Genomic DNA, 25,381 nt, shown 5'->3' on the forward strand with positions numbered 1-25,381 from the left:
GTCCCATTTGCGGGGTCAGTGCGAGTTCCTCCTCCTCCTCCGGGGGGTGCGATGCCCTGCAATCCCTGTGGTTCAGGCTGCAAGCTTCTCTGCTGTCATCTGCTTGCTGCTGTCGCGATTGGTTCCCCCACCCAGTGGGATATAGGAGGGCCCCTCCCTGGAGACCAGTGGCTCCATGTTTAATTAAAGAGGGGAAAGGAAAGGAACATCCCAGCCCTGGCTCCCCTCAGACCCCTCACTCCCCGAGGATATGGTTCAATTAATAAAGAAACGTAAAACATCTAATCAATGTGCAAGGGCTCTCTGAAGTACTGTGTGTCGGTACCAGGGACGTCCACACTCAAAAGAAAAAAACTTGAAAAAGAAAGCTCATAGCACTGGTGCTCTCGCAGATGTAAACCCCAGCCCCTCTGAGCTGGAGTGGGAGGCCCTAGACAGGGAGGCCACCGCTCACGGCAGAGGCCACTGGGGACCACGCAGAGTCCAGCTGGTAAGCACCTTAAGGAAAAAGGACAAGAAGAAAACTATGGTCAAAGACAGACATGAAAAAAAGAAAAGGGAAAAAAGTTACTCACCTAGAGATACAAGCCAGAGCCCCACTCTTCTTCTTTATCAAACTCTCACATACCATGCCAATATTTCCCCTGCCCTAAATGACCCCAGAGCCAGTTACCAGACATCTTGGGATGACTCCAATAGCCCATAGTCTGCAAAAATTATTCAAACTGTCCAATCCTAAGGTTACTCAGCATACCTACCTTGCCTCACCCGTTCTTTCTCACAAAAACCCTAATAAAGACTCTGGGCCGTGCTCTCCCTTACTCTCCTTCTGCCTCCTAACCCACCCTAGTGCTTCCCCAGATGGCCCGGTGCAGTGTGCTCTGCCTCTTTCTTCTAGGGATCTGTGAGGATAAACTTCTTCCCTAATGACAATCATTTCTGTGTCTGCGTGTCTTACCATACCTGATTTAAAAAAAACAACAACCCTTTACAATGTTGTGTTAAGTTTCTGCTGTACAGTGAAGTGAATCAGCTATATGTATACATATATCCCCTCCCTCTTGGACCTCCCTCCTCCCACCCCCCATCCCCCCCATCTGTGTCATCACAGAACAGCGAGTTGTACTCCCTGTGCTATACAGCAGGTTCCCACTAGCTATCTATTTTACACATGGTAGTGTATTTATGTCAAACCTAATCTCCTAATTCATCCCATCCTCCCCTTCCCCCTCTGTGTCCACACATCCGTCCTCTAATTATACTCCAAAAAAAAAAAAAAAAAAGGATAACCAACAAGGACCTACTGTGTTGCACGGGGAACTCTGCTCAATATTATGTAATGACCTAAAATGGGAAAAGGATTTGAAAAAGAATAGGTACGTGTATATGTATAACTAAATCACTTTGCTGTACACCTGAAACTAACACACATATAGTTAATCAACTATATTCCAATATAAAATAAAAAGTTTAAAAAAACACAAAAAGACAACAACCCTGGGCATATTTTAGAACAGCTGGGAACTGACACACTTCTACCACATTCTATGGGCCAAAGCAAGTCACAGGGCCATCCCAGATTCAAGATCTGGGGAAAAAGACCTCATCTCTTGATGGGAAGAGAAGCAAAGTCATATTTCAAAGGTCAGGAGACAGATGCAGACAGAGAAGAAGTATGGTGGCCATTTTCCAATCAGTTTTTACATATGTTTTAACATTTCATTATTCACCATTTATATTCCTTATGAAAACTCTCAGCAAACTAGGAATAAAAAGGAACTTTTGCAAACTGATAAAGAGCACCTATGAAAGCCAACAGCTAACATACTTAATGGTGAAAGAGTGAATATTTTACCCCTAAGATCAGGAACAAGAGAAGGATGTCCTTTTTCAGAATCTGCTCTGTTCAACACTGTACTTAAGGGTCTAGCCAGTACAATGAGGTGTGAAAAAGAAATGAAATGCATCCACACAGGAAGGGAATAAGTAAAACTTTAGTTGCAGACAACATGATCAGCTACATAGAAAACCCAAAGGAATCTAAGTTATTAGAACTAATAAATGAGCTTAGCAAGGTTGCAGGATGCAAGATCAATATAGAAAAATCAACTGTATATTTACTAGCAATGAACAATTAGAGATTGAAATAAAAAATACCATTTACAACAGCATCAAAAATTTTTAAATGCTCAGGGATAACTCTGACAAAAGATGTATGAGACCTATACACTCTGGACTAAAAAAAAAGCATTGGTGTGAGAAATTAAACAGGATCCAAATATATGGAGAGACATATACCGTTCAAGGTCAGGGGACTAATATTGATGTGTAAGTTCTCTCGGTCAACTCAATCCAATTGAAAGCCCAACAGGCATTTGTTTTTTTAGAAATGTACAAGCTGTTTTTAAAATTCATATGGAAATGCAAAAGACCTAGAATAGTCAAAACACTGTGAAAAAGAATATATTTGGAGGATTAACGCTACTTAACTTCAAGACTTATAAGGCTCAAATAATCAAAACAGTGTCATATTGACATATTTGTCAGAAAGATCAATAGAGCAAGATAGAGGGTCCAGAAAGAGACCCATAGATATATGCACAACTGAATTTTGCCAAAGGTGAAAAGGAAATTCAGTAGAGAAATGTTTTTTTCATCAAATGGTCCTGGCACTATTGGATGTCCCTATGCAAAAAAGTGAGCTTCAGTTCATACCTTACATCACACAAAAACTTAATTTAAAATTGATTACAGATCTAAATATAAATCCTAAAATGATATAACTTCTAGAAGAAAACAGAGGAAAAAATCTCTGTGACCTTGGGTTAGGCAAACTTTCTTAGATGACACCAAGAGCATGGTCTGTAAAAGAAAACACTGATAAATTGAAGTTAATGAAAGTTAAAAAAAATTTACTCTTTGAAAGATAGTCAGAGAATTAAAATACAAGCCATGGACTGGGAGAAAATATTTGCAAAGCGTATATCTGATAAAAGATTTATATCCAGAGTATGTAAAGAACCCTCAAAACAAACAACCAATAAACAGTAGACAAAAGAGTTGAACACATAATCAAAGAAGATCTGTGAATGGCAAATAAATAACACATGAAAAGATGCCAAACATCACTAGTGATTAGGAAAGCACGAATTAGAACCACAATGAAATGCCTCTACAGACCTGGGGTATCACAATGGCTAAAATTTAGAAGATGGATCATATCAAGTTTTGCCAAGGGTATGGAAGAACTGGAATGCTCATACATTGCTGGTGGGAATGTAAAATCATACAGCCAATTTGGAGAACAGTTCGATAGTTTCTTACAAAGTTAAACACCTACCATATGATCTAGCTCTTCCACTCCCAGTTATTCACCGAAGGGGAACATGAAAGTCCACAGCAACTTTAAATATAATAGCCTCAAACTAGAAACAACCCAAATGTCCATTGGCGGGTCAATGGATGGACAAATTTGGCATATTTATATAATGTGATACTACTTAGCAATAAAATAACTATTGATACATGCAACATGAGTGGATCTCAAAATAAATAAACTGATGCCAGATATAAAGGATCACATTGCTGTATGATTCTATTTACATAAAATTCTAGAAAATGCCAACTCATTGATAGTGACAGAAAGCAGATCCATGGCTGTCCAGGGATGGGGGCGGGAGAGAGCAGAGGCGGGCAGGAGAGAGGGATTATAAAGGAGGACATGGAGATTTTTGGGGGTGATGGGTACATTGATTATCTTGATTGCAGTGATGGTTTCAAGGATGTATATAAAAAAACGTACCAAATTGTATGTTTTAAATACATGCAGTTTACATCAATTATATTATACTTCACTAAAGTATTACGAGACTAAACTGAAGTAACACATGTAGAACACTAAAAGGGTCAAACACAGTTTCCCAGTGGCTGGAAGCTGATGTCATTACATTTTTTTTTTTTTGGTTTTTATTTTTTTATTTTATTTTTTTAAACATCTTTATTGGAGTATAATTGCTTTACAATGGTGTGTTAGTTTCTGCTTTATAATGAAGTGAATCAGCTATACATACACATATATCCCCATACGTCCTCCCGCTTGTGTCTTACGTTTTATTTTATTTAATTAATTAATTAATTAATTTAAACATCTTTATTGGGGTATAATTGCTTTACAATGGTGTGTTAGTTTCTGCTTTATAACAAAGTGAATCAGTTATACATATACATATGTTCCCATATCTCTTCCCTCTTGCATCTCCCTCCCTCCCACCCTTCCTATCCCACCCCTCTAGGTAGTCACAAAGCACCGAGCTGATCTCCCTGTGCTATGCGGTTGCTTCCCACTAGCTCTCTATTTTACGTTTGGTAGTGTATATATGTCCATGCCACTCTCTCACTTTGTCACAGCTTACCCTTCCCCCTCCCCATATCCTCAAGTCCATTCTCTAGTAGGTCTGTGTCTTTATTCTGGTCTTACCACTAGGTTCTTCATGACCTTTTTTTTTTTTTCCCCTTAGATTCCATATATATGTGTTAGCATACTTATTTGTTTTTCTCTTTCTGACTTACTTCACTCTGTATGACAGACTCTAACTCCATCCACCTCACTACAAATAACTCCATTTTGTTTCTTTTTATGGCTGAGTAATATTCCATTGTATATATGTGCCACATCTTCTTTATCCATTCATACAATGATGGACACTTACGTTGCTTCCATGTCCTGGCTATTGTAAATAGAGCTGCAATGAACATTTTGGTACATGACTCTTTTTGAATTATGGTTTTCTCAGGGTATATGCCCAGTAGTGGGATTTCTGGGTCGTATGGTAGTTCTATTTTTAGTTTTTTAAGGAACCTCCATACTGTTCTCCATAGTGGCTGTATCAATTTACATTCCCACCAACAGTGCAAGAGTGTTCTCTTTTCTCCACACCCTCTCCAGCATTTATTGCAGATTTTCTGATGATGGCCATTCTGACCAGTGTGAGGTGATGCCTCAATGTAGTTTTGATTTGTTTTTCTCTAATGATTAGTGATGTTGAGCATTCTTTCATGTGTTTGTTGGCAATCTGTATATCTTCTTTGGAGAAATGTCTATTTAGGTCTTTTGCCCATTTTTGGATTGGGTTGTTTGTTTTTTTAATATTGAGCTGCATGAGCTGCTTGTAAATTTTGGAGATTAATCCTTTGTCAGTTGCTTCATTTGCAAGTATTTTCTCCCATTCTGAGGGTTGTCTTTTGGTCTTGTTTATGGTTTCCTTTGCTGTGCAAAAGCTTTTAACTTTCATTAGGTCCCATTTGTTTATTTTTGTTTTTATTTCCATTTCTCTAGGAGGTGGGTCAAAAAGGATCTTGCTGTCATTTATGTCATAGAGTGTTCTGCCTATGTTTTCCTCTAAGAGTTTGATAGTGTCTGGCCTTACATTTAGGTCTTTAATCCGCACCCTGATACCAAAACCAGACAAAGATGTCACAAAGAAAGAAAACTACAGGCCAATATCACTGATGAACATAGATGCAAAAATCCTCAACAGAATACTAGCAAACAGAATCCAACAGTGCACTAAAAGGATCATACACCATGATCAAGTGGGGTTTATTCCAGGAATGCAAGCATTCTTCAATATACGCAAATCAATCAACATGATACACCATATTAACAAATTGAAGGAGAAAAACCATATGATCATCTCAATAGATGCAGAGAAAGCTTTCAACAAAATTCAACACCCATTTATGATAAAAGCCCTGCAGAAAGTAGGCATAGTGGGAACTTTCCTCAACATAATAAAGGCCATATATGACAAACCCACAGCCAACATTGTCCTCAATGGTGAAAAACTGAAACCATTTCCACTAAGATCAGGAACAAGACAAGGTTGCCCACTCTCACCACTATTATTCAACATAGTTTTGGAAGTTTTAGCCACAGCAATCAGAGAAGAAAAAGAAATAAAAGGAATTCAAATTGGAAAAGAAGAAGTGAAGCTGTCACTGTTTGCTGATGACATGATACTATACATAGAGAATCCTAAAGATGCCACCAGAAAACTACTAGAGCTAATCAATGAATTTGGTAAAGTAGCAGGATACAAAATTAATGCACAGAAATCTCTTGCTTTCCTATACACTAATGATGAAAAACCAGAAAGAGAGATTAAGAAAACACTCCCATTTACCATTGCAACAAAAAGAATAAAATATCTAGGAATAAACCTACCTAAGGAGACAAAAGACCTGTATGCAGAAAATTATAAGACACTGATGAAAGAAATTAAAGATGATACAAATAGATGGAGAGATATACCATGTTCTTGGATTGGAAGAATCAACATTGTGAAAATGACTCTACTACCCAAAGCAATCTACAGATTCAATGCAATCCCTATCAAACTACCAATGACATTTTTCACAGAACTAGAACAAAAAATTTCACAATTTGTATGGAAACACAAAAGACCCCAAATAGCCAAAGCAATCTTGAGAGCGAAGAATGGAGCTGGAGGAATCAGGCTCCCGGACTTCAGACTATACTTCTAAGCTACAGTAATCAAGACAGTATGGTACCGGCACAAAAACAGAAATATAGATCGATGGAACAGGATAGAAAGCCCAGAGATAAACCCACGCACATATGGTCACCTTATCTTTGATAAAGGAGGCAAGCATATACAGTGGAGAAAAGACAGCCTCTTCAATAAGTGGTGCTGGGAAAACTGGGCAGGTACATGTAAAAGTATGAAATTAGAACACTCCCTAACACCATACACAAAAATAAACTCAAAATGGATTACGTTTTCTTTTTGTTGAGGAGATCCGTCATCAGATGAGGCTTTGGCTGTTACCTCTTTTCAGCACTCTGAGTCTTTGGAACGAACCCTATCATTTACCCCTGACAGTAAGTGGTCTGTCCCTCCTTCTTGCTCTCCCCCTGGCCCTCCCTCTTCTTCCAGAAATGACCTCTGCTAATTCACAACCCCCCACCTGGCCTTCCTTTTCCCAGTGAACTCCAGCATTGAGGTGACATTCAGGTTTCCTGGCTCCCACTGCCCACATGCACGTGAGGATGACTGATTCACACTACGAGGGGTCCCTGGATCCACAAAATCGCCGACACATTTACAGTCTTTGCAGAGCAGAGACCCTTTCCAAGGAGTGATCTGGGAGCACCTCCTCTGTCTACCGCACCTGACTGGCTGTCTGCTCTTCCGATCATCTTCTCTGGTCTCCAAAATGAACTTTAATTTCAGGCAGAGGAAAAAGAAAAGGCTCACCGAACCTTGTTCCAGGGCTCCCAGCAGAGCTATCACTTCTTGGTCTTAGTCAAAGGCCCCCTCCGTAAGCAACTGCCCACTTAGCACTTGTGAATGGATCTAACTTCCACAGGCTTTAAGTGTTTTCTTGGAATTGATCTTCCCATGAAAAGTATGCTTTCAAGGCATGCAATAACCATGAGAACCTTAAACAAATTACACTTTATCAAATGGAGAAAAACAATGCACTTGAAACAGGCTATACAAGGGAATAAAGGGCTGTCAGGTATCAAGATGGAGACGGTGAGGGGAGAGCCTGTGTACCACGTGCGGCTGAACTCACGTACTGTCACAAATGTTTGCCTTTGCATTCAAGAGGTGAATGTACGTCCTGGGTCAGTTTCTCTGCTGTGTGATCTGTTTCTCTGCTCATTTCCCGATCTGCCCCCACTGGGAGGGGGGCTTCTGAGCCACTCTCCTCCCCTCTGGGGGGTGATGGCTTTGCCTGGGAAAGGAAGGCGGGGAGGGGTCCTGCTCTCTCCTCCTCCCTCCCCCCATCTGCCTCCTCCCTCCTGGGCCCCATCTGCTGAAATGAGCCCGGAGATCCTGGGAAAACAGGGTGCAGGGGCCCCAGTTCTCCAGGAACACGGTCGTGTGGAGACATCTCATCGGGGCGGGAGGACAAAGATGAGCCCCAGCCGCCCCTCTTGTCCGCCCCTTCCCCACACAAGGGCCCGGGGAGGGGGCTCCGTCCCTCTGGATGCTCAGTCAGCAGGCGTTGTGCCTGTGCCCGGCTCTGTGCGGGGCCGGGGATTCAGGCAGAACGAGCCCTGGTCTCCACCTCGCTCTGTGCACAGTGAGGCCACATCGGCCTCTGACCCGCACGCTGTCACCTCTGTCCCCTCACCCTGCTTTGTGTTCCCTTAGTGAGTGTCACCACCTGCCTCTGGACATGGCTGTGTCTGTTCCCGTCCGTCTCTCCACCGAATGTCAGCTCCACGAGGACAGGCCTTTTCCTGGCCCGCTCAGAGCTGTGTCCCCAAGCCTGGGACAGCTCCCGGCGCGTAGTGGACACTCTGTTTTGTGAGTGAATGTCACTGGACGTGCTCTAGTGGAGGAAACAGGAGGACAGAGTTGCGGGTGTCCTCAGGGGACCTCCTTCCTTAATGTGTGAGGGCCCAGGGGACACGGGCGGGTCAGCCACAGCGTCTGCTATGATCATAAGAGCATCCCGTGCACGGAGCGCCGGGGCTCCGAACCAGCAAACTCCACTCTCTCTTGACCAAGGCCAACCCAGCCCCCGCTGGTGACAACTGTCCTCCTGCTGCCACCAGGCCACTTGGATCTGCGCACCTCCCGCCTCAGCCTGGCCTCCCCACGTGTGGAGCGAGGGCTCGGCTGGGGCTTCCATGATGTGCCTTGGCCATTGGCCCTGGGGTCCTGCAGGTGCAGTTCTGATGCAGGAGGCTGGATGGGCCCAGAGATGCTGCACTTCTAACAGGCTCCCAGGCGATGTTGCTGTTGCTGGCCCACGGAGCACACGCTAAGCAGCAGGGTGGTTAGAGGTCACCTTGTTTGTGCACTGATGTTTACTGAGGGCCTACTGTGTGCTGGGCACCGAGACACAGTGGTAAGCAAGGCGGGCTCGGCCCTGCCCTGTGGAGAAAACAGACACGCTGCCGAGAAAACAGACAAGGATGAGCCACGTGCGTGATCCCCGAGCCGCCCACTCATCCCAGCGTCCACCCCAGGCACTGCCTCGAGGGACCCTGCAGGCAGCCCAGGCTCTCCCCTCACTGCACTCTTCTTTCCAGGGTGTCAAGGGGGAGGGGACAGGGAAAAGTCTAGCTGGGCTCTGTCCCGAGGCTGGTCTTGGGGTGTTTCCCAATGGGCCAGGTCAGAGGACAGTTCCCATCCAGGACAGGTCATGGAACTGGGGCAGGAGGAATGTACCACAGCAGAGAGCCCAAGGGGAAGCTGAGAGCCAGGCCTAGGAAAGCTAAATCCCACAGTCAAGGCAGATGGGTGAGCGGGGAACAGTGCCTGGTTAGGAGCAGGGTCCTTAGAGATGCCTGAACATCCAGGAGTGGTTGCTTGATGGGTCTGGCCAGGCTGGGTGTGACTGGGTCTCAGAGGGTAAAGGTGCCCACTGTGCACATCCCTCCCACAGCCTGGAGCTGCTACTGGCTGTGTGCTGATTCCTCTGGACCCCACCCACCCCATTCCTGGCTATGCAGCCCAGAGCCCTAGACTGACCCCTGGGCTCTGTAGAAAGCCGAGCCCTATCCCCTCCTCCCTCCCCACACTGGCCCAGCGCCTGCGGGCACGGGCACGGGGGTGCACCGTGTCGGGGTGTCGGGGGCTGTCCAGCCCTGGCAGAGGTTAATGGTGTGTTACTGCAGGGGCTCCCTTTGCATCCGAGGGAGGCAGGATGCCTTCGATCATCAGAAGCGGGTGTTCTGTGTTTGCCTCCTGGCTGAAGTCTTCCTTGAAGGTAATAAGTAAAGCGGGTACATTAGGGAAGTGACAGCCCCGGGGCTCGGTGGGGGGACGATAAGGGGGGGTGTGGTGCAGACCTAGAAAGAGGGGTTTGGCCACCAGGACAGGAGAGACCACAAATGGGGGCTTTTCTGTGAGCCCACGACACCCCCGCCCCAGGGAGAAGGGGGCCTCAGTCTGTGCTTTCCTCTGAGGATTGTTGTGGGGAGGGCGGTGGGGGGCAGGCAAGGCAGCCCTAGAGGAGGAGTTAGGCACACGGGGATCCCCCAACTCCCTGCTGTGTGACTTTGGGCAAGTTGCCTTCCCTCTCTGGGCCTCAGTTTCCACATCTGTAGATGGGGGACAGTGATTTAAACAGCCCTTCCCTCACAGGGTGGTTGAGGACATGAGCCCTAAAAGCCGTACAGATGGACACCCAGGAGTAGAGGGGCAGTGAGGGCAGTGGTCAGGGGCCAGGGGTGGAGTCGCCACAGGGCTGGGATTTAGATCCAAGCTGTGACCTTGGGAAGTTCCGTTCCTTAACTTCTCAGTGGCAGTTCCCTCAGCTGCAAAACAGGTTAACACAGTCCTTTCCTTGGAGAGTGGTGGTGAGAATTAATGAGGTGGTGCCCACACAGCCTGGCGCACAGTAAGCCCCCAACCAACCGTGGGCGGTATCACTGGTGTTCTAAAGGGACGCGAATCGGAGGCACATTCATGCTCCTGGTCTCCGTCGACCCTGACTCTGAGTTCTTATGCCTACAGAGCCTGGTCTCACTCTGCTTTGCTCTCTCTGCTTAGGGTACCCATCCAATTTTTCCCCCCATTTCTCGGGAACGGCCCAGGGAAGGGAGGATGTGTTGTTGGTGTCTGGCGTTTGGACTACATTTCCCCAAAGAAGCCTTGTTATCGTGGTTAGTAGTAGTAGAAGCCATTAGGACTTTTGGTCCAACCCCGGGCTATAACAGAGTTTTAGGGAAAATTCTATTCTGAACTTCAAAACAACTTTAGGAACATAACCCTCCTAAACTCCTGGAGAAGAATGAATATCCGCCTTGTACCCCTGCAGGCCAGGCATGGTCTAAGTCCTTTGCATATGTTCATTTACTTAATTTTCACAGTGATGCAATGAGATTGGCGGTATTAGTCTTATTTATTTATTTTTTTCTGGCATATAATTTATTTTTAAAATTAACCTGTTTGTGGGGGGAGGTAATTGAAGAGCCCTGTGAAGTTATAAGAAATAATGCAGAGGTCTTTCCCTGTTCCTCCCCACTAAGCATAACTATCGTTGCTGGAAATGACACGAGACCCAAAGGAGCACTCTGTAAAGTGGACAGAGGAAGGCAGGAGGGTTAAGGGCCCCAAGACTGGAGGCACAACACGGCGGCAGGATGTCTTAGATCCCACCCACCCACAGAAGAAGGAGACCCAGGCCCGGTTCCTCTATTAGCCCCAACCTGGCAACAGAAGGCAGTCCAGGTAAGCTCCTTCTTCACTGGATCTAACGGGAGCCCTGCCCACACAATCAGGTGACACTGGCCAGATGGATCCTACCACAGCCCCCAGCTGGGCAAGCAGTCATCATCCTGTGGGGGAATTGACATTCAGCTGAATTTTAAAAAAAGAAAGGAATGAGAGAGATCGTGTGTACCCTTTGTCCAGTTTCCCCCAATGGTAACATCCTGTAAAACTGCAGGACTATATCACAATCAGGAGATTGACATTGATACAACCCACCCATCTGACTCAGACTTCCCCAGTTTTCACTTGTACTCATTCATGAGTATGTATGTGTACGTGGTACGGCCGGGGGTGGGGTCTTCTCTGCCCATTCTGACCCACCATGGCCACACCAAAATGGTGGCCCCTACCTGCCCTGAGCTACCCCTCTTACAGCTGGCTGCCACAGTTTAGTGACTCTGTCTCCATGTTCCAAACTGAGGTTCCCGAGAGGGGAGATCTGCTAATTTGGCCAGTGTGGACCAGGTGTGCACCTCAATACTGTTAATCAGCTGAGGGCTGCTGGTGGTGTGGGAGCGGGAGAGGAACTTCGGGGCTGCGGGCTGAGCAGGGAGGGATGGGTCAGGAGAAAATAATCAGTATTTCTAAAATGATGGGAGTTATGGTCCTTATTTTTCAGTTAAGGAAATTGAAGCTCAAAGAGGTACAGTGAGTTGCTAAAGATAGCACAGCTAGCAAGCTGGAGAATCGCGATTTATACCTGAGGTTCAGCTGCAATCCAGACTGCAACCCTCAACCCCTCTTGCTTTTCCGTCTCTTCCTACCATCTGTTCCTCTCACCTGCCGCTTCCTGCTGGGCCAAGCAGAGCAGGAAACAGGGAAAAATGACTCCCTTGAGGTGAGAGATAATGGGGGCAGCTCCTGGGGCCGGTGAGGGTGAAGTCCTGTCGCTGCCCCCTCAGCACCTGGGGCACCTGCAGATTCCCCCAGAGCCCTGCACCTGACACCGAGGTTGCCCCTGCTCTCCTTCCAGAGCAGGCCTGAGGAAGTCAGGGCACCTGACCGTCATGCTCAATTATTCACGCCAGTAAGAGTTTAATTAAAATTTCATGACAGTCATCATGTTTCACCCAAACAGCTGATGATGGCCTTGCATTTTTGCCTGAGTCCAGCGGTCGCATCGCAGAGATCTTCATCCGAAGCCTTTCAACCCTCACAAATCAGTTCTGATAACAAGCCCTCTTGTGATTGTCACAAAGTCCAAAGTGGGGCAGACACAGCACCCTGGTGACTGTGGTTGAAGAAGGCCCTCGCTGGAGCCGGGCTGTGGGGTCTGCTGGCCACTTGGTCCTGGCCTCTGGTTCCAGGAGACAGTCTCTGACATTTACCCAGCGAGATCCATGGGATGATTCCAGGTAAACAAAGGCCAAGGATTTAAGAAGGGAGACTGCAGAGTGGGTTGTACCTGGAGGTTACAGAAAACCACATCCCTGCAGGGGCAGTGGGAGGGAGGGAATGTGTGTGCATCCCCTTCAGGATGTCTTAGGGTTAGGCAGGTGACCTTGGGGCAGGTCCTCAGTTTCTCCACTTGGAAGGTGGAGCTGATGAACCCTCCTTCACAGGGCGCTTGTGGGGGTCACAGGAGGGGCTGTGGGAAGCTCTGAGCACGCTGCCTGCACACAGTAGCTGCTCAGATAAGTGGCTGTTGACTTGAATTGGGTGCCAGATGACTTGCTGAGCTGGGTGAGATGGCGATGGGGAGCCCTGGCTTCCAGCCCTCCCCTGTCCCACCACTGATTGTCTGCAGAGGCTCTGGGCACCACTGGGCAGTGGGAGAGTGGGTCTACATCGAGGCCAACCAGACATGGAGACTCAGGGATGTGGGCAATAGACTTTCCTGCTCAAACAGACAGCAGCGCTTTGGAGGCAGCCCCAGCCATGGCTGATAGGAGACCAGACAGCATTTAGAGAAACTGCGGCAGGTGACCGATGGCCAGCAAGGTCAGCCCAGGCCTTCCAGCAACAAAACAGAGCAAGGGTGTGTCCTGCAGGCAGGCGGAGCTCCACCCGCTGTGGGGCCCGGGAGTGGGTGGTGAGGGGAGATCCTGACTCGGGGTGAAGAAGGGCATCCATAAGATCTGAGAAGAAGGGCGGTGCCTGAGCCCAGAGCTCAGCTCAGGCCCTGGGAATGAGTGCAGCAGACCCCCCGGTACACATCCATATCCCCTCTGCACCCACCCATGCGGGGCCAGCTGATGGAATAACTGGGGGTGTTCAGTGTAGTGTAGGCTCTGGGAGATAGCAAGGATTCTATGGGAGGGGCTGCTTAGGACCCGGGGAGGAAACAGATCTCATCCTGGGAAGAAGCCATGGCAGAGTGAAAGGAGCAACTGGACTCAGAACAGCGAGATCTGGGTTCTGGGCCCAACTCAGTCTCCAGATCACTGTGTGAGACCCTGGGCAAGTCATGTGACCTCTCTGCACGTCTGCAGAACAAGGCACTTCTAAGAGCCCTCCCAGAGCCTTGACTCTAAAGAGTTCTGTGTGAATGCTTCCGTCCAACCCCCACCTTAAATACGACCTGTGGCTTCCCAGCTCAAACCCGCCTCCTGCCAGAAGGCAAGTCAGCACCAGGAACCCACAGGGTGAGTCAGCAGCCCTCACGGTCGCCGCGTGATGCAGGTCTGGCGGTGACAAGGCTGATCGGTTCATTAGAGTCTGGGGATAATGTGCCCTCGCCCTTGGAGATGCCATTACGGGGTGGTTTCTGCAGCTTCCTCCTTGGGAGGGAAGAAAACGGGGAGAAGGGGCAGCGGGAGATGAACCTGACTCACACCCTTGGGGGAGAGGCTGACACGGCAAAGTTTTGTGCTGGTCTCAGCTTGGAGACTTAGATGCTGGAGGAGAGGCAGCCATTAGGCTCTTTCATCTCCTGTGAAAGGAACCTCAGTGCCTAAACCTGGCTTGAGCTCAGAAGGGATTTATTGGTTTTATGCCACTGACAAGCTCAGGGCTGAACCTTTAGTTCCACCTTGTTGCAGGGGCTCAAATGATGCCACCAGGGTGTTCTCCCATCTTTTAGCATCTCTCCCCCATGCAAGGCCATGCTCAGATCCCCCTTCTTGGAGGCCAGATGGTTTTCCATCCAGACTGGAGTCCAGCAGAGAAGAAAGAGCTTCCTCAACAACTAATCAAAAGTCCTGGGCCGATTCCCATTGGCTCCAAGGGTCACACACCTATCCCCGAACCGATCTGGGTCAGTGGGAAGGAATGTGGCGATTGGCTTAATCCAATCAAGAAAGATCCTGCAATCTGGAGGTGGGGTTGATCCAGCCTAAGCCTGGGATGGGCTGAGAGTAGGGGAGGGGGAAATTCTGGGGGAAGTTACAGCTTTACTAGTAAAAGGGTGACAGGATACTGGATGGCAACAGCCTACAGATATCTTCCACTGGGTTAGGGTAGAGGGCAAGAATAGCTAATGTATAAAATCAAGAGGAATAGTGGGAGAAAAGCCTAATATCCATGAAGCATGGCTGATCTTACTTCATCTTCCCAGTAGTCTAATTAGAGTGTGAGTAGTATTATCCTAAATCCAGAATCCTATATTTTAGTGTTGGAAGGATCTTCAAAAGCACCTGGTGTGACATCGTTATGTTTAGGGATAAGGCAACAGACCCAGAAAGGTTAAGTGACTCTCTCAGGGTCACATGGCTCATTAGTAGAAGACTCAGGTCTTCCCAGGCAGAGGTCGTTCCAGCCGGTGTCCATCTGTTCAGAGGTGCTGCTGAATTACAGTGAACGCTGTGCAAGGCAAGCCTGGCTCTCACTCAAACCAGGCAGGACAGCCTACATGGGCTAGAGTCCATCCCGCCTTGGGTGCGTGGAAAAACGGGTCCCTCATCACCTCCCTGCCCCCAACCCTCCAGCATGGGCAGGTGTCTCCGTAGATACACCCAGCTGCGCCCTGCTGGAGACTCTCTCAGAGGATCCTGGGGCGCTTCACGTTTCACACTCCTGATCGGTAGCTGACCCCAACCTCTGCCACCTGACCCTGCCTCCCTGCAGGTCTGTGAAAGTAGAAAAATTAACTCCAAGAGTATGAAAAATAGTGAGACTCTTCACGGTCATCTAGCCAAAACCCTGCATTTTATAGGAGGCAAACTGAGGCCCAGGAGAGGAGGGACATTCTAATGCAGGCAGAGCGATCCAGGTAGAAGGGCCCCTGGCTCCCAGTCTGATGCTTTCCCACCACCCCACTGGCCTTGCTGGTTGCATGAGCCCTGAGCCGCCCTTCTTGTGACCTCTGATGGGGACTATCAACCATCCACATATTTACACACGGACAACCTCTCTCCCTTAAACAGTATCACACTTTGCAAGGTGTATCCACTGTCCTAGTTAAACATGAAACAAATGAGGGCCAGAAAGCAGTTGGGGGTTGTCCAAGGTCAGCCGCCCACCAGTCAGAGATCAGGGCCAGCCCCCTGTGTCTCAGGACAGAAGCCTTCAAAGAGTTTGTGTCACTTATCCTCCTTGATCCCTGCAAGGCTGGAGTCCCTCTAACTGTTGCCCTAGTTATAGATGAAATAATGGGGCTCAGAGGGGCCCGGCCCTCTGGGCTCCCTCACACAGCTGGTCAGTGGTGAAGAGGGGGTGGGCCAGTGTGCCTGGAGTCCAGTCTGGTACCCTGTCACCCTGCACGCTGCCACTTGTACAGTTGGGAATGGCCTTCCTGAGAGTAACTGGAACCCGACCAGTGGAGCTCTAGACAAGTCAGGGGTTATTTTTCTCACTCAGTGAGGCGGGATTCACTCAATGAATCACTGGGGTGGGAGGTGGTGAAAGCCCAGCAGCTCCAAGATACCATCTGGCCAGCCTCCTCCTCTATCTCCCCTCAGTGTCCTCAGGGTGTGCGGACGCCCTTGAGGTCACAGCGTGGCTGCTCCACCTGGGCCTCCTTTCAGGCTGGGCAGCTGGCGGTCCTCTGGGAGAAGCCAGAGGCTCCTGCCCTTCCAGGGAATTTCCCAGAATGCCCCGCAGCCACCTCTGCCCCGTCTCATTGGTGGGAGCTGTGTCACATGACAGCCTGCAGAAGGACGGGAAATGCAATGTTTCTAAGTAGGGGAAATTGTTGTCCCGGACAAAGTAGGGGTCGTGTTAGGAGGAAAGAAGAGGGTGACTATCGGTGGGCAGCCTGCAGTCTCCGCCCCAACATCTACAATCTCATTTTCATGTTTGCTACCTCCCTGGATCCACGCAAACATGTTTGTTGCGATCAGGCAGTGAGAGGCTGAGCCACTTGCCCGGGACCCCACAGGAGTGGCTTGAGGAATCAGGCTAGAGCCCGGCTCCCTGCAGCTCCCCAGATCTGCCCTCCTGCCCTGCGTTGTCCCCTCTCTCTTCTCTCACCGTCCCAATTCTCTGCCTCTCCAGCTCCCCAGACCAGCTGGGGTCAGCACATTCCTGCGGGCTGAAGATGAGAGGGCAATTGTTTATCACTTATGGTTCTGACACAGACATACTTTCAGGCTGAACTACCTTAAGCAAGTCTGCTATGGAAAGTCCAAACTCAAACCAATCCCTTGGTGTTACACTCCCTCTCTCACATCCTGCTGGTGGGATAGTCACTGGGGTAACCTTAGCGGAAGACAGTTGGGCAGTGTCTATCAAAATTCAAAATGCACGTGTCCTTTGTCTCAGCAATTTAACTTCTAGGAGTTGATCATTCTGAAATACGTTAGAGTACAAAGCTATGCAAGGATCTTCACTACGATGTTATTTGTAATAGCAAAATTGGAGAAATCTAAATGTCTATCAGTAGGAGGTTGGTTACTTAAATTATGGCATATCCATACCATTGAGTACGGAGCAGCCATTAAAATGATTGAATTTGGCCTCTACGATCTGACTTGGGAAAATGTCCATGATGTGTTTTTGAATAAAGAAAGTAGACTGATGAAAAATACAAATAGCATTAGCAAGATTCTACTAATCTTGGTTTGTATACAGATAAGTGAGTATCTGGAAGGATATGTGCCTGTGTGGGAGACTCTCAGGAAAATTCCTCATGCATTGAGGCCCTCTCATTACATGAACTCTATGTCCCTTATCCAAGCCATTTGTGCCTGAGATCCTTTCCCTTTTTGCCTACATCAGTAATGTTCCCATCTCTTCTGGATCATTCCAATTAGTGTACAAACACACCATTAATTCTCTAATAGCCCCAAATAGAAACAAGTCAATATCCAACCTCTTCTGCTACTTTTGTTTCCCTTTACAATAAAACAAAAGTCACGATTATTACTATCTTTAATTCCCCTCCTCCTAGTTTCTTTTCACTGCACTCTAATTGGATTTCATCCCCTCACATTCCACCATAACTGCTCTTGTCAAGGTCATCAATTATCTATGCACCGATAAACCCAATGGTCAACTTTCAATGACATTTGACCGATCAGTATTTGGAATAGTTGCTCATGGCTCTCAAACCTTCCCTCCTCTCCGCTCTGGGATCCCACCCTCTCTTGGTTTTTTCTGCTTCCCTGGTTACTCCTCCTCCATCTCCTTTGCTTGTTCTTTCTTGGCTCCTCAACCTGTAACCCTTGAGTTATTCCAGAGTTCTACCATTGGTTCTCTTCTCCTTATCCCCCCTCACCCCCTTCGGGACTTCACCAGACTTGTGGCCTTTACATGCCATTCATATGCTGATGGCTCCCAAATGTACATCTCAACCTGGACTTCTCCCTGAACTTTAGGCTTATACATCCAGCTGTCTATTCATTCTTCCCTCCCTCCCTACCTTCCTGGTCTCCTGCCTCCCTTCTTCCCTTTCTTTCTTCCTACCTACCTCCTTCTTCTCTCTCTCTTTCTTTCTACCAAAAATCATATATTATCTCTATAATTTGTGCACACAAGTTCATGCGTGTGTGTGAAACACCCTTACAAGCCAGAACTATTTTCAATAGAAAGCAGTTCCACACTTTACAAAAGATTTCCAAAGCCTTCCTTGAAATGCTACACTCTCCAGAGAGCTACAGAAAATGATTTTGATTTATAAACCCGTTTCTTTTATGCTCCAATGCAACCCTTAAAAACCTTCTCAATTTCTGTTTCAAGTTCTGTCCAATTCAACCAGTATTTTCCCATGTTCTTACTAAGAGCTGGGTGCTGTGCTTGGCACTGTGGGGGGACAGAGATGAATAAGATCCATGTTCCAAGGGAAACTGGCACTGTCAACTCTCTTACAGAGAAGGCTTTTAAGAAGAACTTACCTGGGCAGCTGATGCCACAGGAAATTTAACAAAACCCTAAGCACCATAAGCAGATTGAACTGACAGCCCAGAATGAATAAATGCCCCTGGTTTCTGACAAAAATTCTTTCCTTGATTGGACTCCAGCCTGGTTCCTCTGAACCCTCCTTTTGACTAAGCCTAACCTTAGCTCTAAAGAATTGAACAAAACACTAACAGTTTCTAACAGCTCAAGGCCACATCCCTAGGATGTCCTTAGCCCCTCTTAAAGAGCCTGCCTGACAAAGCTCAAGGATGCCAAAAGAAGTTTTGTTTGTTGCAGCCAACACCTGAAGATATGGCTGCTGTCTCCCAACCTTCATAGGAGGGCAGGAGCCTACCTCAATGAGTGCCACTTAGCAAACCCAGATGGGTTTTACGTGGACCAACCTTCCTTCCCACTCTTTGTAATTTTTCACTTTCTTGACTCTGCTCAAGACCCTGCCATTGCCTCTCTTCCTCATCATTCTCCCTTTAAAACACCCAATCACCTCTGCACAGATTGGGGTAGAGCTCAGCTCTTTCCCTTAGTGTCAGTAGTTATTGAATAAATTCTATTTTCACTGCTGTAACTAATGTCTGGTTGTGTTTATCTTCAACATCCCTCAGGCTGGTGGGGCAGCCAGAAGGGGCATAACTATACACAGAAGGGTAGCTGAGGGATGGCAGGGGGAATAGCTGCCAAAGTCACCTAGATTTTCTCCTATGTTTTCTTCTAGACATTTTATAGGTTGTATTTTATGTTTAGGTCTATGATCAATTTTGTGTTAATTTTTGTGAAAGATGTAAGGTCTGTGCCTGGGTTCATTTGTTTTTGCAAATAGGTATACAATTTTTCCAGCATCATTTGTTGCAAACACTATTATTTCTCCATTGACTTGCCATGCCCTTTTGTAAAAAACCAGTTGACTATTTTTATGTGGGTCTATTTTGGGGCTCTCTATTCTGTTCCACTGATCTAAGTGTCTAACTTTCATTGTCTTGAAAACTGTAGCTTTATAGTTAATCTTGAAATTGGATAATGTGAGTCTTCCAACTTTGTTCTTTTTCAGTATTATGTTTCCACATAAATCAGCTTGTCAGTATCTACAAAATAACTTACTGGGATTTTGACTGGTATTGCATTGAGTCTATATGTCAAGTTGGGAAGAATTGATGTCTTAACAATATTGAGTCTCAGTTCATGAATATGGACTGTCTCTTCTACTTAGACCTTCAAAAATTTCTTTTATCAGTGTTTTTTAGTATATAGATTCTGAATATATTTTGTTTTATATATATACCTAAGTTCTTTGGGTTTTTGGTGCTATTGTAAGTGGTATTTAAAAAATTCAAATTCCATTTGTTCATTGCTGGTATGTAGAAGAGCAATAGACTTTTGTATATTAATCTTGTATCCTGTGGCCTTGCTATACTTATTTTAGGTTTTTTTCGCAGAATTTTGGTGATTTTCTGTAAAAAACCATGTCAACTATGAATGAAGACAGTTTTATTTCTTCCTTTATGATATATATGCTTTTAATTTCTTTTTCATGTCTCATCACACTAGCTAGGATTTCCAGTATGATGTTGAATAGGAGTGATAAGAAAGAAGACATCCTTACTTTATTCTTGATCTTAATCTCACCATTAAGTATTGATATGATGTTGGCTGTAGGTTTTTTGTAGATGTTCTTTATTGTGTTGAAGAAGTTTTCCTCTATTCCTAGTTTGCTGAGAGGTTTTTGTTTTGTTTTTTTTTTTGAATGATGATGAATAGGCATTAGATTTTGTTAAATGCTTTTACTGCATCAGTTGATATGATTGTATGATTTTTCTTCTTTAGCCTTTTGCTATGGTGGATTACACTGACTGATTTTCAAATGTTGACCTATCCTTGCATTTTCAAATGTTAACAGTTCTTGAAAATACAGAGTCTTCTAGCCCATAAACCTGGAATAAAATCCACTTGGTTGACATTTTCATCCTTGTTATACATTGTCAGATTTGATTTGTTAATATTTTCTTGATAATTTTTGTGTCTGTTCATAAGAGATATTGATCTGTAGTTTTCTTTTGTTATAATGTCTTTTTTTTAAGGTATTGGGATACTATTGACTTCATAGGATGAATTAAGATGTGTTCCTTCTGTTTCTATCTTTTGGAAAAGGTTGTAGAGAATTGGTAATATTTCTTCCTTAAATGTTTGGTAGAATTCACCAGCAAAACCATCTGGGCCTGTTGTTTGCTTTTTTGGAAGACTTTAAAAGAATTATTGATTCGATTTCTTTAATAGCTGAAGGGCTATGCAGGTTATCTATTTGTCTTTCTGTGAGTGTTGGTAGTTTGCGTCTTTCAAGGAGCTGGTCCATTTCAGCTAAGTTATCAAATTTGTGTGCATAAAGTTGTTCCCTTATTATTCCCTTAGTATCTTTTTGATGTCCTTGGGATCAGTACTGATGACCATTTTTTCATTTCTGATACTGGTAATTTGTACATTCTCTCCTGTTTTGTTGTTCAGCCTGGCTAGAGAAGAGAAAAAAGCTCCTTAAGTGATGAAACCGTAAACTTCAAGGTCAGGTTTTACTAGTTTTTTGTAGATTTTTTTGCTCTCTGGCACATGAAATGTTTCAGGAACATAATAATTGCATAATGTATTGAGTTGTTATATCTCAAAATGACAGAAGTTTTGAATACTACAATCCCCTGATCTTAAGAAGTTTAGAATTTTAACTTTCAGCAAGTCATTAACAATTAACTGAGCATCTACTATGTGGCAGGCACTGTGCTGGGCCCTGGGATACAATGGTGAGCAAATTAGACATGTTTCCTATCTTCATGGTAACTGGTCTAACATGAGTCACGATATCACAAATAAATAAAAAGTTGCTACTGTGGTAAATTATATAGGGAGAAAGGGTCTATGATACCAATTCATAGAGGAATTTGACCAAGCTCAGGAAATCAAGGAAGGCTTCCCCAAGGAAGAGACAATGGAGCTGAGGTCTGAAGACTGATGAGAAGGTACCGAGGCAGAAAGCGAAATGTGTTTCTGGTAGGGGTGACAGCACATGCAGAGGCCCTGAGGTGGGAAGGACTACATCAATATGAAGTCCTGAAAGAAGGCCAGTGTATTTGGGGAGGACATAAGGCATGGGAGAGTGTTGGGAACTGATGCTGGAGAGGGCAGGCCCTGGCCAGGATGGAGTTGGGCCTTTATTCTAAGAGCTGTGGGAGTTGTTCCTGCTAAGACTGGTCCAAAACACTAAGACCACTCTCCAACTCCCTCTTCTTTTCTCAGAAGGAAATGGGAGCTGGCAGAGAACTACGTCCATCACCTATTGTCTTCCTCATTTAGCCAGCTCTGTGGGGCATTCCCATGTAGTTGTTTCTTTTAAATAGTTTTATTGACATATAAGTTATAATAAAATTCACCCATTTTAAGAGTATGATTCAGTGATTTTTAGTAAACTTCAAGAGTTGTGGAGAAAGTGGACATCCAACTTGTATTGGAACTTTCGTATCACATATGACAAAGGAACAATTTCAAAGTGGGTGATGTGGAGAAGGGCAAGACGATTTTTCAGCAGTGTGTCCAGTGCCCTACCGTGGAAAAGGGAGGCAAGCACAAGACTGGACCAAACCTCCATGCTCTATTTGGGCGAAAGACAGTTCAGGACCCTGGATTCTCTTACGCAGATGTCAACAAGAACAAAGGCATCACTGGGGAGTATTTGGAGAATCCTAAGTAGTACATTCCTGGAACAAAAGTAATCTTCACTGGCATTAAGAAGGCAGAAAGCGTAGACTTAGTAACTTCTCTCAAAAAAGCTACTATTGAGTAATAGGTGGCTACTGCCCTATTTATTACAACACAGAAATGTCTATGACCTTTTTATGCATACCGTATCTAAACTGATCTCATATACCAGAATTCAGATGGTGAATGGCTGATAGAATATTTCTGTTGGACAGTCCTGATTTAAATAGGATTGGCTTGTGGCTAAACGATGATCAGCTTTTTGAATTTTGATAGTAATTCTGGTTCAGCAAGGGCTGTCACTGTTTTCTCCTTCTAAAGATATGATTGAATTTGATTAGTAATGTTCAACTTTTCACAGAGATGGTGAATGCCATCTCAAAACCTATAGGAGTTTGGTTTTATAGGTAGATCTATACAACAGGTTATATTAACATATTTAAGTATTGAGGAGATTCCTTTATTGTTTCATAAAACAGAGCAAGACTCACCTGTATGTTTCAAGTTGTGTTTATCAGCCTGTTAAGGCAAGGGTTGAAGATAAGCTGGCAATGTCTACTTTATCTTTTTGGTCTTAACTATGCCTATTTAATTAAAATTCCCTGTATCTAAAATGTTGCCTTTTATTTAATGAAAGGCATTTTAATGTAGCTTATGTATAATATCGAAGAATATTGAACACACACACACACACACACACACAAACAAGAGTTGTGTAACCATCACCGAAATCCAGTTATTGAACATTTCTATCACCCCAAAAGTTCCCTTGTGTTTGCTTGCAGTTAATCCCCACCTTCCCCTCCCCTCCAAACACACATAATGTCCTAGGCATTCAAGGTCTGATTTCTGTCTCTGTAAGTTTGCCTTTGGTGGACTCTTCATATAAAGGGAGTCTTACTGTATGTAGTCTTTTGCATCTGGCTTCTTTGCATAATATATTTGAGGTCATTCATGCGTAGTATGTGTCAGTAGTTCTTCGTTTTTATTGCTGAGTGGTATCCACTGGATGGATACTCACATTTATGTATCCACTCGAATTTGACGGACGTTTGGGTTGTTCTGCGTTTTGGTTTTCATGAATAATGCTGCTATGAACGTCTGCATATGGATCTTTTTGTGAACATAGGGTTTTTATTTCTTTTAGGAAGATTCCTGGGAATGGAATTGCTGGGTATTATGGTCAGTTTATGTTTAGCTTTTTAAGAAACTGCCATACTGTTTCCCGAAAGTAATTATACCATTTTACATTCCTACCTGCAGTATAAGAGACTTTCTATTTCTCTACTTCTTTAACAACACTTGATATTGTCCTTTTAAAAAGTATAGTCATTCAAGTGGGTGTGAATTGGTATCTCACTGCTGGTTTTAGTTTGCATTTACCTAATGACTAATCTCATTAGCTGAATACGTTAAGCATGTTTTTATGAGCTAATTAGCCATCCATGTATTTTCTTTGGTGAAATGTCTACACAAGTCTTTAGCCTATTTTTAAATTGAGTTCTTTGTCTTCTTATTATTGAATTTTAAGTGTTCTTGATATATTTTGGATACAATACCTTAATCAGTATGTGATTTACAAATATTTCCTCCCAGTCTGTGGGCTTGTCTTTTCATTTTCTTAATGGTGTTCTTTGAAACAAATTTTTAAAATTTTGATAAAGTAAATTTGCTGATTTTTTTTTCTTTTATGGATTTTCTTTTTGGTCTCTTCCAAAAAGACGAAAAATTCTTCGCCTAACACAACGTCACGAAGATGTATTCCTTTGTTTTCTTCTGGGAGTTTTATGGTTTTAGCTCTTATATTTAAGGCTTTAATCCATTTGGGGTTAATTTTTGTGTATGGAATGAAGTGAGGGTTTAAGTTCACGTGGGTAGCCAACTGCCCCAGCATCATTGGTTGACAAGTTTGAACAAATGGTCAAACGTGCCTTGACAATTCAACAAGACATTGAATTGTCTTTGGACCTTAGGTAAAAGACAATTCACTATACATTTAATGGCTTACTTTAGGACTCAGTATCTTTTCTTTGATCTATATGCCTATCTTGCACCAATGCCACACTATCTTGATTACTATGGCTTTATAATATGTTTCAAGGTCAGGTAGTATCAGTCCTCCAACTTCGTTCTTTTTCCAGATAGTTTGGTCTATTCTCTGTCCTTAGAATTTCCATATAAATTTTAGAGTCAGTTTGTCAATTTCTATAAAAAAGCTTGCTGAGATTTTTATAAGGATTGCATTTAATATGTAGATCAATTTGGGGAGAATTGCCAACTTGACAATGTGGAGTCTTGCAACCCATGAACATGAAATATCTCTCCATTTATTTAGATGTTCTTTAATTGATCTCAGCCATGTTTCATAGTGTTCAGTGCACGGTCTTGCCCTTCATTTGTTAAATTTATTCCTAAGTATTTTCTTATTTATGATGTTATTGTGAATGGCCATATGTTCATGTTTTATTTTTACCAGTCTGGCTGTTAATTCTTTCTCTCAGTTTCTTTTTCCTGGAAGTGACCTCATTCTAAGACCGGGCAGAATCAGGAAATCAGGAGGGCTTCACTTTGGCATGTTCTGTGCCCCCAGCCTGGCTTCAGAAGACCCAGGTTTCCCAAAGCCCAGACACCAGCTGGTTGCAGCTCAGAGTACAGTTAACCTTGGAGGCCCCAGATAAATTACAAGGCTGTCCTGTCAGACAAGAGAGTTTAGAAAGGTGGGAGCCACAGGAAGTGGATCTCATGGGTGTGCCCTTCATAGGGGCCTTTGGGATGCAGCAGATCCCAGATGTGGGTCCCAGGAACCATGAGCAGGGCTGCAGGCTGGGATGGTGCCCTGGGCAGGGGGAGGGGTGGGGTGTGGGGGGGCAGGGGGTGGGGTTGGTCACAGAAAAGGGCAGTGGCTGAGGCATGGGCAGCTCTGGGCAGCTGGAGGAGGACGCTGTCCCGACAGGACTGCTCACCCACGTGCACAAGTGCCCACCCTGTGCCAGGCGCTGAGCTTGTGGTCGAGCCTGGAGCTGGGCTAGAGCTACTCAGAACCTTGGGGCGACATCAGGCCTGGAGCACAAGTTGGGGCGGGTCCCAGGATGGGGAGACAGGGCAGCCAGAGGGAGGACCTGAGAGAGGCTGAGGGGGAGCTCAATACCTGTCAG

At 45.1% G+C, this 25,381-nt stretch overlaps 1 pseudogene; it reads left to right on the forward strand.

Annotated features, from left to right (window-relative positions):
• Nucleotides 1-22,311, forward strand: part of LOC132370039 (cytochrome c-like) — a 38,005-nt pseudogene extending 15,694 nt beyond the window's left edge.
• The last annotated feature ends 3,070 nt before the right edge of the window (nucleotides 22,312-25,381 follow it).

Source organism: Balaenoptera ricei, chromosome 1 (assembly GCF_028023285.1).
Source record: "Balaenoptera ricei isolate mBalRic1 chromosome 1, mBalRic1.hap2, whole genome shotgun sequence".
Classification (NCBI taxonomy): domain Eukaryota; kingdom Metazoa; phylum Chordata; class Mammalia; order Artiodactyla; family Balaenopteridae; genus Balaenoptera; species Balaenoptera ricei.